General features: G+C 36.1%; 1 protein-coding gene across 4 annotated transcripts in view; it reads left to right on the top strand.

Annotated features, from left to right (window-relative positions):
• Positions 1 to 18000, top strand: part of LOC131684666 (connectin) — a 698123-nt gene that overhangs the window by 279376 nt on the left and 400747 nt on the right. For all 4 annotated transcript variants that reach the window (XM_058967732.1, XM_058967735.1, XM_058967734.1 and 1 more), the window contains one exon: positions 7013 to 7219. The gene's annotated coding sequence lies outside the window, so the exon portion shown is untranslated. Of the gene's footprint in view, positions 1 to 7012; positions 7220 to 18000 lie in introns of those variants that run through there.

The following is an 18000-nucleotide window of genomic DNA, read 5'->3' as shown; positions in this document are numbered from 1 at the left end:
TAATATACACGAACGTTTATTAAAATAAACAAAACATTTCGTTTCATTCACGAAAAATAATGTCATTATCAACGATAACATTCGTACAGTGTATAAGTAATATTTACGAAAACTTTCGTTCATTAAGCGGCCATTTCTTTACACCGCAATCTTTCTAGTACTCAATAATGATGAGCAGGTTGAAATAAAATCGATGTTTCCAGATCGATCCCTTAAGTTAAAAAAATCGGTGCTATCAAACATCGATCCTAAAAGATCTAATGCGACCAACGAAATCGTTCGTAATATTCACAACCGTTTATTAAAATAAACGAAACATTTCGTTTCATTCCGGAAAAATATTGCCGTTTTCAACAATAACATTCGTGCAACGTACACTAAATATGTAAAATTTACGAAAACTTTCGTTCATCAAGCGGCCAATACTTCACACCACAAACGTTCTAGTCTATCTATCTATCTATCTATCTATCTATCTATCTATCTATCTATCTATCTATCTATATATATATATATATATATATATATATATATATATATATATATATATATATATATATATATATATATATATATATATATATATATATATATATATATATATATATATATATATATATATATATATATATATATATATATAAAAATCAAAGCTTGTATGTATATGATTTATAGACTCCTAAACGGCTGAACCGATTTCCATAAAAATTTACACAGTAGGCATTTGTTATGGAGCGTGTTTGTGAGCTATTGGTTGGCGATTATCTGCCCGCAAGATGGCGCTGCGGAACAAATTGTATTTTCCTCCTATTTCGATGAAAGTCGCAGTAACGCGCGATGGGTATTAGCTAGTCCTTTATAGAGGCGAGCAGGTTGAAATAAAATCGATTTTGCCAGATCGATCCTTATAGTTTAAAAAATCGTTGTTGTCATAAATCGATCCTAAAAGATCGATTGAAAAAAATAATATTCCAATGAATACGAAAACTTTTCTAAGATGAACGAAATGAATTGTAACCAACGAAATCGTTCGTAATATACATACATAAACGAAACTATTCGCTTCATTCACGAAAAATAATGTCGCTATCAACGATAACATTCGCCCAATGTACACCAAAATAGTAACATTTACGAAAACTTTCGTTCATCAAACGACCATTTCTTCATACTACAATAAATCGATTTGGCCAGATCGATTTTTTTAAATTAAAAAAAATCGGTGTTGTCAAACATCGATCCCAAAAGATCGAATGGAAAAAATAATATGCTAATCAATACGTAAACTTTTCTATCATGAACGAAATGAATTCGTGAAACCAACGAAATCGTTCGTAATATACACAAACGTTTATTAAAATAAACAAAACATTTCGTTTTATTCACGAAAAATAATGTCGATAATAATGTCGATATCAATAATAACATTCGTGCAGTGTCATTTTTCATAAATTTCTCTCTACATTCGGAAAGTGTTATCCTCGTTATTAATCATATTACGTTTTCGTCTCAACTCGACGCATTCCCAAAATAAAAACCTGTTTTAATACTCCTAGTGGTGCAATTGTGCTTTTCTCATTTGTCCAGACTACGATTCCATGGCTGGTTATCTTCAATACAATGGTGGAAATGAATATTACATGTTCAGTATGATTTGCACATACCTACAATGGATCGACAGCCACGATCTTGAGATACTATGAGATACTGAATTAGTTTTAATTTTAAAGTAGCAACCCCACACTGCATACTCTCTCCGGGCCGGTATGATTGACGATTTTTAAAGTGGTTGCATAACCTTTCTATATAAGAAAGGCAAAAATGTACCAAAGTCCAAAAAAGTCAATTTTTGCCAAATATCTCAATGTTTCATGCATTTTAAAGTCATTTGGCATCAAAAATACAAATTTGATTTTGAAAATTTTTCATTTCTGTTTCTTATGGGAATTTGTTGTGTGATTGCACTCTTCAACTCGTAACTCCGGAACAGGAAGTCCAATCAATAAAAGAAAAACAATAGCAGCTGATGGGAAGGTTGTACCTTTCATTTGAGACTAACTTTGTGCAAATAGGTCCAGCCATCTCTGAGAAACCGAGGTCACATTTTTTTTCACATACACACATACACACACAGACATTTTCCGAGCTCGACGAACTCAGTCGATTGGCATATGACACTCGGCCCTCCGGGTCGGGATTAGATTGACGAATATTAGAGTGAATGAGAAAGGCAAAACATTTTTAGCAAATGTTGAAAGTTATGCATTTTTTTGGTCAGCAGTTCTATGTTTCATAGACATTAAATCAATTTTAACTTTGCTTCCTATTAAATAAAGACCCTTATGTTTATGTTTATTACCTTCACCAACAAGCCCCTTGGCCCCAATGGTGGTTGCTTAAACTAATTACATTTTAAAATTGACAAAATTTTCGCTTTTATAGCATTCCGCGTCCGGTTGAAGTCGAAGGCCGTCGCCACACTGTTAAAAATTCGTTGGAGTCCGGTTACAGCGCTCTGACAACCATAGTTGGTTCTCCTGAACGGAACTCGCAGAAGGGAGTTATTAAAGAAGAGCTCGAACGCGGGCTTGAAGATCCAGACGTCCGAGGATTGTAGGGCAATCCACTCTGGCAGAGAGTAAGTCCGAGACGAACAGGGCTCGAGAGCAGTCCCTCCGAATGCTGAGTGTATCGAGGTGTATAAGCTGGCAACGGTTTTCATAGCTCGGCAGCTGAAATCTGTTTCGCCATGGGAGATGACGAAGGGCGAAGCGTATGAACCTGCGTTGGACAGCCTCGATTCTGTCAATCCCGTTCTGGTAGTACGGATTCCAAACAGCTGAACAATATTCTAACGGACCAACGCGCAGTAAAGCGATTTAACACAATATACGTCCCTGAAGTTATTCGCTATTCGGAAGATGAACCCAAGCTGTCGTGATGCCTTATCCACGATGTATGACGTATGTGGTTTGAATGTGAATGCCGAATCCATGATGACTCCGAGATCTTTGATGTGAGAGTGTCTTGGAATGCTCGAGCCGAAGAAATGGCAGTTAAACTGAGTCGATTGGCGTTTCCGCGTGAACGTAACGATTAAGCATTTGCTCGGGTTTAAAACCATTCTGTTTTGATCACACCACGTGCTAAAGCTGTCCAGATCCCTCTGAAGAAGCTCGGCATCGGTTTTATCCCGTATTTGTTGAAAAAATTTCATGTCGTCGGCGAAAGAAAGGCGGGGTCCTTGTAATGTGAAATTGACGTCATTAAAGTAGAGGAGGAATCTTACTGGACCGAGATGGCTTCCTTGTGGGATGCCGGATGTAGCGAAGAATGGTGCAGATAGACAGTCCTTAATGCTGATTTGGAGTTGCCTTCCATCGAGGTAGGAACGAAACCAGCGCAGAAGTTGTCCATGAATGCCGAGTTTGTCCAGCTTCGCTATTGCGATATCATGGTTGATTTTGTCGAAGGCCGCAGATAGATCCATATAAATAGCATCGGTTTGCAATCCGTCAGCGAATCCATCCATTACATATGTTGTGAACGAGAGCAGGTTTGTCGTTGTCGATCGTTTAGGCATGAAACCGTGTTGGTCATCTGCAATGTAGTGTTTGCAGTGAAAGAAAATAGGATCTAACACAACCAGCTCGAACAGTTTTGATACAGCACTTAAACACGAGATTCCCCGATAATTGTCAATGTTCGATTTGTTTCCTTTTTTATGAACTGGAAACATGTGCGCTGCTTTCCAGCAGGAAGGGAATGTACCAGTAGTGAGTGATAGCTCGAAGACTCGCCGAAGTGGTTCAAGAAGCCCGCTGATGCACTTTTTGACAAAAATCGAGGGAACACCATCTGGACCTGGGGAACAAGATGCTTTCAGTTTGGCATTTGCTGCAAGAATGGCAGCATTATCGACACAAATTCGGTTGATGGTTCGTCCTAGAGAAGGAGTTAAATTAGCGGCGGCAGCGACTTGTTGTGGTGGCAAGCGCTCGTTGGAAAAAACGCTTGAAAATTTGTCGGAGAACAGTTGGCAAATTTCCTTAGTATCGGTGCCTAAAACTCCATTAAACGACATACAAGATGGCAAACCGGATTCCTTTCGCTGCTCGTTAACATACTTCCAGAACGACTTGGGCTTGGATTTCAGTTTACGCTCGACGTTTCGCTGGTGTCTAAAAAAGGCGCGTCTGCTTTGTTGTTTGTATTCGTGGTTGAGTTGAAAGTAGTGATTTCGTAATGCAAGTGTCTTATACTTCGAGAATTTTTTAAATGCAGCTCGTTTGGCAGATTTTAAACGTCTTAGGACGGTTGATTGCCAGGGAGGGTGTTCATCGGTACTAATTGTTCGTTTTGGTACATGGCGGTCGATAAGGTAGTTAAGAATACTAGAAAACGTCATCGCTGCTTCGTTCGCGTCGTCATTGTTAATATTTTCGTCCCAGTTTATATCCAACAGCGTGCTAACGATGCTGTCGTAGTCAGCGTTTTTAAAATCGTAGACGATAGAGCTTGAGACGTCTTCAAAATTCACTCCTTATCTACATCTACATCTACATCTCCTACATCTCTACAAAAACGAGCACAATTTGAAAATAAATCTGAGGATTATGATTGATTACAGAACTCTGGAATTTTCTATTGGAATGTTTTCAGGCAGGAATTTGATATTGATGCTATTAGACAACTGTGAAATCAAGACCAATAGATCAGTTACATATCAGGACCCCATTCCGACAATTTATCAAAAGTCCTCATGATGTTTACAACAACAGGTTATCAATCTACGGATCAGATAATTGTTATTGTAATATTGAATTAAATCAGTCAGCATCAATAAATTTTCAACTTCAATCCATTATTTTTTTTGGGCGTGATGGGGGGGGGGGTTGTATGGTGTAAACCCCAAAACCTTTTCTTGGCTACGATGTTGCATGGAAATATTTATTTCGCTTTTCATTTTCCGATATGTTTCAGATCGATCCGAAGGTCATAAGTTAGAAAAATTGCAGTCAGAAGGTTCGCACAAATGAACATTTTTGCACTGATCAGATATCAAGTTCCTTCCAGACAACTTGAAAGTGTTCGGTGATTATTTCTAGCGGTTGTAGATAGAAAAATGAAATACAAAATTCGTTTTATCGAAATAATGTTTGGCTTATTTCAATGGATTATTACTATATTGAACAATAAATAGGCGACAAAGAGTAATCCACAAACAACAAGCCATAACTTTTAAAGTATTCCAAATAGATATTTGAAGTCTTCAGTAAAATTATTCGCAAAAGTAAGAGCTACAAATATACTGAAGGCATCATTTCGATATAATCACTTCCAAGAAAATTTGTGAAAATATCTCACTTATAGGGGAATTAATCAGCAAAAGCACAATACCAAAAGAAAGGGCATATTGCCTCCATTAAATTCTCCGAAGATACTATTGACCTAAAATAAGCCGTTTTGGCGTTAATAATAGATTACATATTTTTGGTCATATTTCTGGCAATGGGAAATGATAAAAATCTTTCGTCCGTATTTAATGTTAAATATCTCTTTTGATAATAGTCCGACTTCAACAATCTATAGCTTGTTCGAAAGGTAAAGCTGTCTAAAAACATATAAATTGTTTATCTATATTGTCAATTTCGGCAGATAATTCAAAAAAACTGCAAAAAACGCCATTTTTACGCATTCAAACATTCATATCTTGGAAACTAAACATCAGAATCAAAAACAAATTAATAGCGTTCATACTGTTTTTTAGTTCTTTCATTTAAAATTGGTTTGGATAAGATCGGTTCAGCCATCGCTGAGAAACACGAATGAGAATTTGTCCGTTACATACACACACAGACATTGTCCCAAATCGTCGAGCTGAGTCGATTGGTATATAAGACTCGGCCCTCCGGGCCTCGGAAAAAATCTTGAAAGATTGAGCGAATTCTATACATTTCTTTTATAAGAATTTCTTAGACAGCATCGGGAAAAGGGATATTGAGGATGAAACCATTACTCACTTGTATAACAAATACCTACTTAATAGTCCCAAAGAGAACTGTTTAGTTGAATTCAATGCGGTATCATAACAATTTACTTTTTGTTCGCATCGGTGTCTGGGGGACTATTACAGTTAGCCTCTTTGATAGCATTTTGCTGGGGAAGACGGGCTAGTAACAAAAACCACTACGGGACAGACATTCGAGTTGGTCATCTAAGAGATTTCAGTAGCTGCAATACACATGCGCCTTCAACAGTTCTGTATCCAGAAATGTACGTTAGTAAATGGTAAGCCTACCATAAACGGCGTGTGATGCGTGTTTCAGAAATGTTTTCGTACTGTCGTTAGCAAAACTTTATTGGCCAAACTGTTTTAAAAATATGCTTTGCATCAACATCGTGAAGGTGTTATCTTAGGTGAAGAAATCTAAACTTCGATCAGTATTAAAAAGCTGCAAAAATACAAACAAACAAAAAATCTTTAAGGCTTTTAAAGAAACAATTTTGAAAAATCGTATCCTTGGACCAAGTTTTATATAAATTTAAATTTTAATATGACCTGATTAGGCATCAAATAATTTAAGCAATTTGCAAAATGTTACGGTGGTCGCTAATGAGCGTCATGTTATGGAAATACTTAAAAAATACGTTCAACCTAAAGATATCATTATTTTTTATTCATTCAAAACCAAATTCATTAAAAATTTAATGTGATGCCATTATTGTTGCCTATTTCTTATCCTAATAGTAGCACAATAATGAAGTTACCAAACTAAGGCCACCATTTTCGCCAATTACCAATTTTGCAAAGCATTAACTCCGAGCATTCCAGAACTATGTAGGTGTGTGCCTATATCTACAGATCGTTCCTCGCCAATCCGATAAAGTTCCCTCGTTTATAGTTCATTTCCCTCTCAACTATATAGGTGCTCTAGCGAGGACCATAAACTCAGCTAACAAAGGTTCGACACATTTCTCATGCCCGCAATTTTCCATACTTTAATTACAGAAACTGATGGCGAACCAGCACTTTTGACCCAAAGCCAAAGCAAGCAAGTGAATGTGTTTTGTACCGTTGTGTTAAAGTGAGATTCGTTCGAGATTGTGTAAAGTGAACACCCTTTCTTTCAGTGCACTACAGTGTGCTGTTATATATTATGTAAGGTTGTAGCCTGTGTCGGAGGTGTAAGCGAATTGCAGAGCGCACCAGCAAGCGGTGAGTAGCTATGTTTAAGCTGGGATTGTGTTGTGTTGTGGATTAGGAAGGAACATTTTGGTATTCTCCGGGTCAAGCATCCGAAAGGACTATTCGTTCTGAAATTATTTTCATAATGGATTTGATATAATCTCTGGGATTTACAAAATAAAAGGCGGACCGAGTTGTTCATATAGGTAGGTGAATAAATTCCTCTGTTCAGGGGCAGTTTCTTTTTCGCCGAAATCACACTCTATACGAGCTCAAGCAACTGTCACATTGTATATGTATTCTATCAGCTGGTTGAAATCTAGTTATCCCGAATTCTGAGGTAAAAAGATTAGAGTTTCAATTTGAAAATTGATGTGGACACGATCGAAGCGGCTATTTGAGGGTACACGGAAAGAAGTGTTCTGCGAAAAATCATTTTCTAATCGGGTAGTTTTGATTACAACAGCTGGATAGTAAAATGACAATCGCTTGGTGCAAACCAACACACATTATCGGTAAAAATCAATGTAACAACCACTTTAAAAGCATAATAAACTTCCTTTTCTTCCTTTTAGAGACCTTGAAAAAGGTCCCAAACGGACCGAAACGTCGGATGAATACAAAATAGTGTTTTTGTAAACCGAAGGCTGCATAGCCAAACACATAACCTTACACAAATTAAAACATTTTTTGTGACTAACTATTTTCATGACATTTATAGGACATGCAAAATATCGTAATTTTAATGCATTGTTCGTAACAATTTAGGTAAATTCATATGTAATATATTTTAAAACTTCTTGACTATTGCGAAGATTTTAGCTACATTTGACCGAATAATATCCTTAAATATCTACCTAATCTAATTATCCTTATATATCTACCTTGAAGGAATGCTTAATAGCAAAACTTGAATAATTATTGGAGCATCATTCAACTCGTTAGTGCGTTTAATTTTTGAATACGGCAAGCGAGAACTACAAATTACATTAAGAAGATAAGGCAATTTTGGATTACAATATATCGAACGCAATCATTTAGTGCTATCGCTTATAATTTTTAGTAATATTAATTAATTTTCTTGGTTACAAAAAATTTGTCGAAAATAAAATAATATCAATAAAGTAGAACTTTATGTTAAAATATAATGACAATTTCATATTGAATCAAAATCAGTTTCACGATTTAAATGGTAATTAACCTAAAAGTGTAAAGAATCGATACAAAATGAGGCTCCAGTCAGTGGCACTGGGGGAGGGGGAAGGGTCACGAGCCCCCTATTCAGTCAGAGGCCGGTTTAGTAGTAGTGTTAAAGCCGTAGCGTGGACTTCTGGCACCCTTGGCGGAATCTCGATTTAGCGTCCCTTTGGTGTTTACATTGGCATTCATTTTCTGTTCGACTTTCGAGCAATAATTAGGTGTGCACTTGGAAATGGTTTTAACATTTATCCCGACTTATTTTATTACTTATCTTTACTTTATTCATAAAGCAACTAAAGATTTCAGCGTCTCTTGCATACATTCCTCAATTATATTATTTCTTCACACAATATGCGTAGAAGCCGAAATATGCCGATGGAAAATTGAGTCAAACTAACACACGGATCAATAAAACACGATAACTAATTTTGAGAAAATCTTCCGAATGTTACGCAAAAAATCAAAATTATCAGTAGTTAGTTCTCCGACAGAGAAACGAATGTTTCATTAAATTTAAAAAGATTCACTGCAGATTTGTCTACAACATCATTCGAAGTTACTTATTTGAAAGCAACGGATGAAGTACTTTTCCGGGAAACTGTGCGTACAGATTAGTTCACTGAGCAGTCAATTCATTCGCAAATTTCAGCCGCCATCATACAACAATTCGAAGAATTCATTCCAATATTTATTTCTTCACCATCCGTTAAATTTATTTCCACGAGGGAAGCTTATTGAAAACACTAGATTTCGAAAAAACTGATGCCGAAATATTCAGTTATGGCAAATATCTCAAAAGTTCGCCCAGATATGCTCAAATCAAGCAAGTACTTACGGCAAGTGTTTCATGAAGAACTACCGCGTCTACATGTCCGTCCACATAGTTGAGATCGACGGTGCGGTCACCGATTCGGTCATGCATGTGGCGAAAGGGATTGGCCGATTTAGGGACCCCTTCTTCACATCGCATATTTGATTGAAGATTTTGAACAGCGATTGCACTGGACGGGACAAAATAGCATGTCTCTTCAAACTAATGTCGGGTGGCCTGCTTAGCTAAGGCAGATGCTCCATCGACTTGGTTTGCACTAAATACAGGCAAATGTGCCTTTGTTGCTATAAGGACCGGTGCGGCAAATGCGCAGAGAATCATAGGGATGATATCCCTTAAACTACGCTTTAATAACTTTTTTACAGAAATACTACAGAGAGCTTCCCCACTCACAACCTCGAACCATACTCTCTTGGCACGAAAGAAGTGCGGGGATTCTTGGCCCGAGAAAAATACGGTTACAGCCCATAAAACCTACAGGCGGATAAAATTTCTTGTAAAGGAAATAATTTGTCTCTTGAGGAAACGCCAAATCTAACAGCTCGAGAAAGCGCTGGTCGGAGAAACCACTTATTATTATTATTAATTGAGATCCAACAAGCAGGTTCCATCGCTTCCAGGAATACCAAAAATCCCGAGTGGCTCAACATTTCAACCAGTGATTCAACTTAGCGTAGGACTGATTGGACCTTGGTTGGCCACCGGAAACTTTGTGATGTTGCGAAGCTCCTCCCGGCACCGAAGCAACTACGATTCTTACAGTACAGCATGGGGTTGTTTTCTGAATGATAACACGGTGCTACAGTGATTTTGTATTTTTCAAGTGACCTAGTATAAGTTGTATATCTTGCCAAATGCAACACAAGACAATGTTCGAAAAATGTTGTATACTTTCAAAATTTTGATTTATGGCAAAAAAACTATTTTTTGAGACTTTCGGTATTGAAAAAATTTCCGCGCGGTCATATTTCAACCGATTTAAATTTTTCGTTCAGTGCGGCAGGGATGTCCGTTAAGCATGGCACTCTTTGTTTTGTGCATTGAATCACTGGTGCGTCAGCTTTACGATAGTTTGGTGTGCTTGTAGACGATAAGCTCATCCAGATAGTAGCGTATGCTGATCATCTACATAGCTTTATCCGTTCTGACGAAGAATTTGATTTGATAATGGAAATCCTTCATTCTGTCGCCACCCACTCAAATCTACGCGTTAATTTTCGAAAATCTGGTTATATGAGGATCAGTAACTTGTGTTGTGGTCCAAACTTACTAAAGGAAGTCGATTGTTTAAAAATTCTTGGAATAACATTTTGCAAAGACTGGATTACTACGATCAACGCTAACTATGAAACGGTAATCAACAACATAAAATATCTTCTTAACATACATCGTGGCAGGACTCTAAGCCTAATAGAAAGGAGTTTTTGGATCAATTGTTATGCACTGTCAAAATTATGGCATTTGGAGCAAATATTTCCTCCCACTAATGCGAATATCGCTAATATTCGATCAATTGTTGCGCAATTTATTTGGAAAGGAGCTATTTTTAAAACACAAAGGGAACAATTGTATTTAGATTATCCAAAAGGAGGCATTCAACTGGTAGAAGTTGAATCCAAAGCGAAAGCCTTGTTCATAAAGAATATGCTTTATCATCGGGACAGTCATGGGATCTTGAAACAGGAAAAAATTCTGCTTTCTTTTAAATATCCTGGAGCTCTTAGCAGAAATGCGAAAGAATGGTTAGAAAACGCCAATGAAATCAAAACAATTATTCAACTCGATTCAACCAAGTTGCTATACTCTCACTTTCTGAATAACTATACGATAAAACCAAAAATTGAAGAAGCATACGCTGAAATGAACTGGGATGTATTATGGTCTAACATTTCACATAACTTTCTAAATGTTAACGATCGATCAATGTTGTTCATTCTATTAAACGATTTAAACCTAAATAAAGCAATATTGAAAGCATATAATATAGGTCAGATTGTTGATACGAACGGCGATATTTGTGGGGAAGAGGATACAAACGAACATCGTATCAAAAGATGCCCGAATTCCAAAGAAACTTGGGAATGGTGGGTGATTTTGAACGACAACTTGGTAAAAATGGTTCTCGAAACTAATCCAACAGACACAAGAAGCAAGTTGAGGAAGACCTGAAAAGTTTTTGCGCCCTGCGAAGACGACAATAAGCCATGGATCGAGTGAACTGGAGAAGACTCCATTAGCAACAAGTTTTCCAACATAAAGCAAAACATCTTCTGATATAATATTGTTGATGATAAATCCTCCTAGAAATAATCATAAGATACGTGGTGTTATAAGCAAAGTTGATGGGAATGTCATTCAAAACATCTTTGTTGAAGATATGTATCATATCAAGACATAAAACTATATTTATAGAAATTTATTAAATCCGGTTTTCTTCAATATCACTGCAAGCTTCAGAAACGTGGCTTGGATAAAATGTGCATTTTATTGTTTATAAACAGCAGAAGAGATAGGTCATATACAGCAATATCAGAATAACTTATTTTGAAGGATCTTCGCAAATACCCTAACATATCTCGATACCATGAGCACATGGTGCATGCATGTCTTGTTGTTTGTAATAACATTCTCGAAAACGTTGCTTAAGACACCAACTGCACAGATAAGCATTAGAGTTCCATATTGAAAAACAGCAAGTCGAGAAAAACGATGTTCAAGATTTACATTTTCATTAAGCTTTGCGCAGGGATAACCATGTTTTTGGTATTTTTTCGATATTTGCTAAAGAAACCTGGTCATTTGTGCATCATGATTCAGTAGTAGTACAGAATACAATTCAACAGATAACTCATGTTCGACAAAATCCATATGGGACTGCTATACTTTAAAGGGCAGCCAGGTGTGGAACTAAATTCGTTTGAAGTTTTAATACATCCATCTGGGAATATGAATCCACAAAATTATTTTTTCAGAAGATGTTCTTCGGGGATACTAAACCTCCAAAGTTGATGGCTTTCGAAATTATGTGATCTTGACGCTATCCAATTAAGTGCCCATATATACGCCATAAAAAGGCACTAACTTCATCTTTTAATTTTTAAAGTTTCTTTATTTCCAATCCTACTTTTATATAATTGATAACACAAAAACATCATAAAAACCGATTCTGACTTAAATAAACGAAAAACGATGTCTTTCATCAGTTTCTATGTAAATTTTTTATTCAGGTATTTAGTTTGATATTTACATGATTTGTCAACTATAGCATCCTCATTAAGAAATTAGTTACAAGATCCCATTCCCACAATTTACCTAAAGTTCTCATGATGTATAAAACATGAGATTCACGATAAAAAACTTCCGAAAGGATTAGTTGAATATTTTATTAAGCTAATCTAGCATCAACAATTTTTCTTCAATTCAGTTATTTTAGTTTGGAGGGGGTTTCAACCCCCAAAACCCCCCTTGGCTACGCCACAGATATAGTTAATTTGGAACATTGAACAATTATATGGTTTTTTTTTTCAGAAATGGGTAAAGCAAAACGGTTGGACGAAGTGGAAGTAAGCCAAATTCGAGTTCTAAAGAGTCTGTATCTTTCTAATCGCGAAATTGCTCGGAAAATTGGCAGACCCGAAAAAGTTGTACGAAATTTTCTCAAAAATCACCAAAAGTACTAAGGGAAACACTAAATTGCCGGCCAGGCAAAAAGATCAAATTCATCACGAAGCTACGAAAAATCTAAAATTTAAACTACTGTCAAATTGTAAACCACCTCGATCTTCCAGGGCACAAATCTACTGTTGTTAGGGTTCTCAACACCACATCAAATGGATAAAACGCAAGGCGAAACCCAGGTTGATATATGGTACACAGCCAAAAAAAAGTCGTGTAACTTTACGTCTTGCCAGATGCACATAAAAGGAGCGTCCCAATTCCCATAAATTTACATGTAATTACATGTAAAAATGTGAGTTGTTCGGCTTTTCCTAGGTCATTCAGCCTAAGTTTTAAATCAAGAGTCACAATATTTATTTTAAATATCATAAATGTAAAATCCTAATATCGGATAGAAAATACGTCGTTACGTTGTTTACGTCAAATGTAATTTTCATTTTTTCTAAGAGTGTATATCGTCTGCGATTTGCACAGGAGCATATGCAATGGACCGATGAGTGGCGCCAAGTATTTTTTTTTTCAGATGAGAAAAAATTCAATCTTGATGGCCGAGAGTGCTACAGCCATATTTTTACTGATAGTTCAGCAAAGTGGCTTTAATTTACTTATTTTTAGCAATATATTTTCCGAGTTTCTGCAAAACAAACGTCACTTCTACTGAGATTTCGGTCAAAGCTGACTGCTCGGCTGTGTAAGACTCGGTAAAAGTTACGAAAAAGCTAGGATTCGGTAGAACAAAATTAAGTGTGAAGTGTTTCAGTTAACTATTTCTCTCAGAAGCTGTGCGAGAGAGAGGGAGAGAGAGAGTAAGAGAGTTTATTGAAATGACATACCGATTGAGTATGCAACAAAGGGAAAAATTAGATTCAACAAACTGGTTTAACGTGCACTTAACATAAATTAAGTTTGATTATTGTGTTTCGAATTCATCTCATCAGTAACTAACACCAGCTTGGGGCCAGGATAGACGATGTACTGGGTCCAGTATTGGAAGTGTAATCAACTTTAAACCGTCCGCGCTGCTGCAGCCAAGGATGCAAAATGCCTACCTTTTCTGCGGCTGTAATTTTTCTGCCTACATTCTCGTTTCTTATACGACGCTGCTATCGTTCGCTAATGCAGGATGCCCAGCGCTGTACGGTAGCCTGTAAGCAAAGCAATAACATGACAAAAAAAAATACTGGCCCCAGTACAGCCACCAGACGCGAGCGGTACAGCTTCTCTTTCCTTATTTTACACTTTTTAATATTTTTAATCTATTCAATATTTTTAATCACAAACGACGACAATGAATGCAGTTCGTTTACGCCACCACCGGCATCAGCGCTTTCATGTGCGGGCCTCTCCCTTTGACTATGCAGAGAAAAGTGTACAACGCGAGAGAACAAACTTTACTACGCCACACTCTCACCGAGCAGTCGGAGTACAGCAACAATACACAAATGTATTTTAATGCTGTACGGAAAAATGTACTCAGTTTGGCTACCGTTCTGGCAAGAGCTGTAGTGATGCGTCGCTGTAGCGGGCTGTACGGATTGTGCAAATGTAAATATACCGAAAAAATGTAGTTTACCGGTACCGTTGGCATCCCTGGCTGCAGCACTGGCATCATCTTTCTATAAATTGGATGAATGGCAGTTCGGAGTATTGTTTACAAGCGCACAAAAATATTTTACCAACAGTCAACGCAAAAAAGGGATCTGTGAAAGAAATCAAAAGAAGTAGTGTGATTGCTTTATATTTAGCTGGAAAATCACAACCAGCGATTGTTCGTGAGCTCAAACACCTCAATGTTAATACAGTTTTTGTTTCTATACGGATGTTCGGCTTTTTCGGTCTATAATATAAGAACGGCTGTTTTGTACTGCCCAACGCTTCGGCCACTGCTTTCGACCTTTTCCAAGGGTAATAAAGTCTATCGTTATTACCCTTGAAAAAGGCCAAAAACAGTAGCTTTCAAATGGTTTATAATATCGCATCGACGTCAACGAGAAAGTTACAGTAAATGCTAAGGACCTTTTGAAAAAAAACTATTATTGTTGATAGAGAAACACGAATTATTTATGAAAAGGTCATAATGAAACAAAATAATTGTGGTACTAAACAAAATTTAAAATATCTAGAACTACATTTCAGAAATTTTTTGCTATGAGTATTTTGATTTGAAATGGCGTTTAAAATCATAGTCAAAAATAAAATTGCATTTTTGACTGCAATTAGTATGAATTATAAAAATATTTCGAATAAACTTTTCGGAAAACTTTTTTATTGAAAGCGTCTCCATGATCCAAATACACTGGAAAAGTTTCTTTTACGTCACTAAAACGATTAAACATTAAATTGTACACGTTTCAATATAGGGTAAAGCGAATAAATTTTAAAAAGGGGTATAATTTCACGAATTAATCGTTTGTAGCAAAATTCAAAGTATTTCGAAAACAAATTTTTTTTTGAAGATTTTTGTTAAATGCATTTTGATCTAAAATTATACTGATAATTATGTTCTGTAATAAAAAAAAATTTTAATTAGTATTTCAATTAGTATGACATTAAAAAACATGTATAAACTAATTGTTAGAAAAACTTTTGCACCGATAAGTTCTTCATCATGAAAGCGCATTCAAGATTTTTCTTTTCGCTTTAGAGTTATATTGACAAAATATAAAAAATTTAAAAAATGGGTTTTATTTTGGAATTTTAATTTTGATTATAAATTGTAGTTTTTGTGAAATATGACAACATTTTGTTCAGTGTACACCCAGGTTTTTTTTTACGCGGGGTATACCTACCGCGTAAAAAAAAACCGCGTTAATTAGAAAATCTGCGTAAAAAAACCGCGTTAATTCGAAAATCCGCACAAAAAAAACTCTCAGCAAAAGACTTAGAATATTTTTGGAAGTTTTTTTTGCGCGGATTTCGCAATTAACACGGTTTTTGCAGAAAATATTCTAAGTCCTTTTGAATGCAAAAGACTTAGAAGATTTTCGGAAAGATGGAAGAGACGGGTCTGGAAGATTCCTTATGGCCCGCACACCAATAATATGGGTATTTTCGGAATGGTCTTGAAGAGTAGGTTCCAGAAATTGATTTTTGACGCCATTTTGAAATCAAAGATGGCGACTTCCGGTTTTAGAGAAATTCGCTATAACCCCCCATTCCGACAATACCCATATTGCATGGGTTGTAGGGAATTTACGCTAAACCGGATGTCGCCATCTTGGATTTCAAAATGGCGTCAAACATAAATTTCTAGCACCTACTTGTCAATACCATTCCGAAAATACCCATATTAATTGGGTTATAGCGAATTTCGCTAAACCGGAAGTCGCCAATTTTTATTTCAAAATGGCGTCAAAAATCAATTTCTGGCACCTACTCTTCAAGACCATTCCGAAAATACCCATATTGTTGGGGTGCGGGCCATAAGGAATCTTCCAGACCCGTTTCTTCCATCGTTCCGAAAATCTTCTAAGTCTTTTGCATTCAAAAGGACTTAGAATATTTTCTGCAAAAACCGTGTTAATTGCGAAATCCGCGCAAAATAAAAACTGCCAAAATTCTTCTAAGTTCTTTGCATTTAAAAGGACTTTTTTCAGAAAAAAAGTAAGTCTTTTGCATTCAAAAAGACTTAGAATATTTTTGCAAAAACCGCGTTAATTGGAAAATCCGCGCAAAAAACACGCGTTAATTGGAAAATCCGCGTAAAAAAACCTCGTAAAAAACCGCGCAAAATAAACCGCGTAAAAAACTTGGGTGTATATTTGTTAGTGTAGAAATATTCATCCCTGTAACTCGTTCTCAGATAGTTTCGCTGTATAATTTAGAGTAATCGATCAAACAATTTTTGGAAATTAATCCCCTTAGAAACGTCTATGCTCTTTTGAAAAATTACTCTTGTATCAAAATATTTCAATTGCCAGCGAAAATCATGAAGATTCATAATCCTAACACAACTGCAAAGTTTCGTTCAAATCGACGATGGTCATATTTTTCGGTCGCCCAGTTTCTCATGGAGTCCCTCAATAGACTATGCGTGCCCGTGAACTAAATCACAAAATTATAAAATATTATTTATGTAGAAGTGAACTAGTTCATGAACCCTAGCATAATAGCCACGACTTGTCATTCGTGGTCGTGAAATAGTTCACCAAATCATCAAATATTATTCATGTATTCGTGAATTGGTTCATGATTCTTAACATATTATTCACGATCAAATGTTCGTGCTCGTGAAATAGTTTATAAAATCATGAAATATTTTTCATGTGTTTGTGAACTTGTTCATGATATCTAGTATAATAGTCACGAATGGTCGAGCTCGTCGAACACTTCTTAACATTATGAACCATTAATCATGGATTTATAAACTAGTTCATGATTCCTACACATGACTTACGATCTATTTTGTGTTCTAGAATATATTTCTAATTGTTTTCAATTTCATGCGACATGCTAATGAAATTTTGTGAACTAACAAAGTTTGGAGTATTATTCGTGGAATCATTTTTGTTGTATGCACTTTTTCATGAAATGTCCAGCTGCTAGTGACCAGTAATAGGTACGAGCAGTATATATGAGAAAACTATTATCACCGTTATTCATTTGGTAAGATTCAGGGTGATGTCTGGATAGAAAATGAAAACTACGTTGAACACCACAAATCGTGTTCATGATATATTTCACAGAATAAAACTGCTGATATCATGAACATGGGTCCATTACTACACGTGTCAAATTAAAAAGCAAACTCTCGAATAAAATATTACGATAACGTGAACTGAAATTACGGAAATTGTGACTAAGATCCTGAAGTCATGAACATGAATCACTCTACTCAAGACCAAAATATGACAATAACTTGAATAGAAATTACAAATTTCACGACTAAGTTCCTGAAATCATAAACATCATCGGATGTTTTTCCGTGTGGGCCTTTTAAATGTGAATTCCAGAACACTGTGTTTTAGAGCTATATCCTGGATGGATTAGCGCCCGAAATTGTTTGAATTTTTAAACATCCACAGACCAAAATCCTGATTACAGTCCTCGCCTAATAACTGGCAAGGAAAACTGCCAATCTTTAAAATATAATTTTTGTCCG

The sequence above is a fragment of the Topomyia yanbarensis genome, chromosome 2 (assembly GCF_030247195.1).
Source record: "Topomyia yanbarensis strain Yona2022 chromosome 2, ASM3024719v1, whole genome shotgun sequence".
NCBI lineage: Eukaryota > Metazoa > Arthropoda > Insecta > Diptera > Culicidae > Topomyia > Topomyia yanbarensis.
This window is presented reverse-complemented; position numbering and strand designations above follow the sequence as displayed.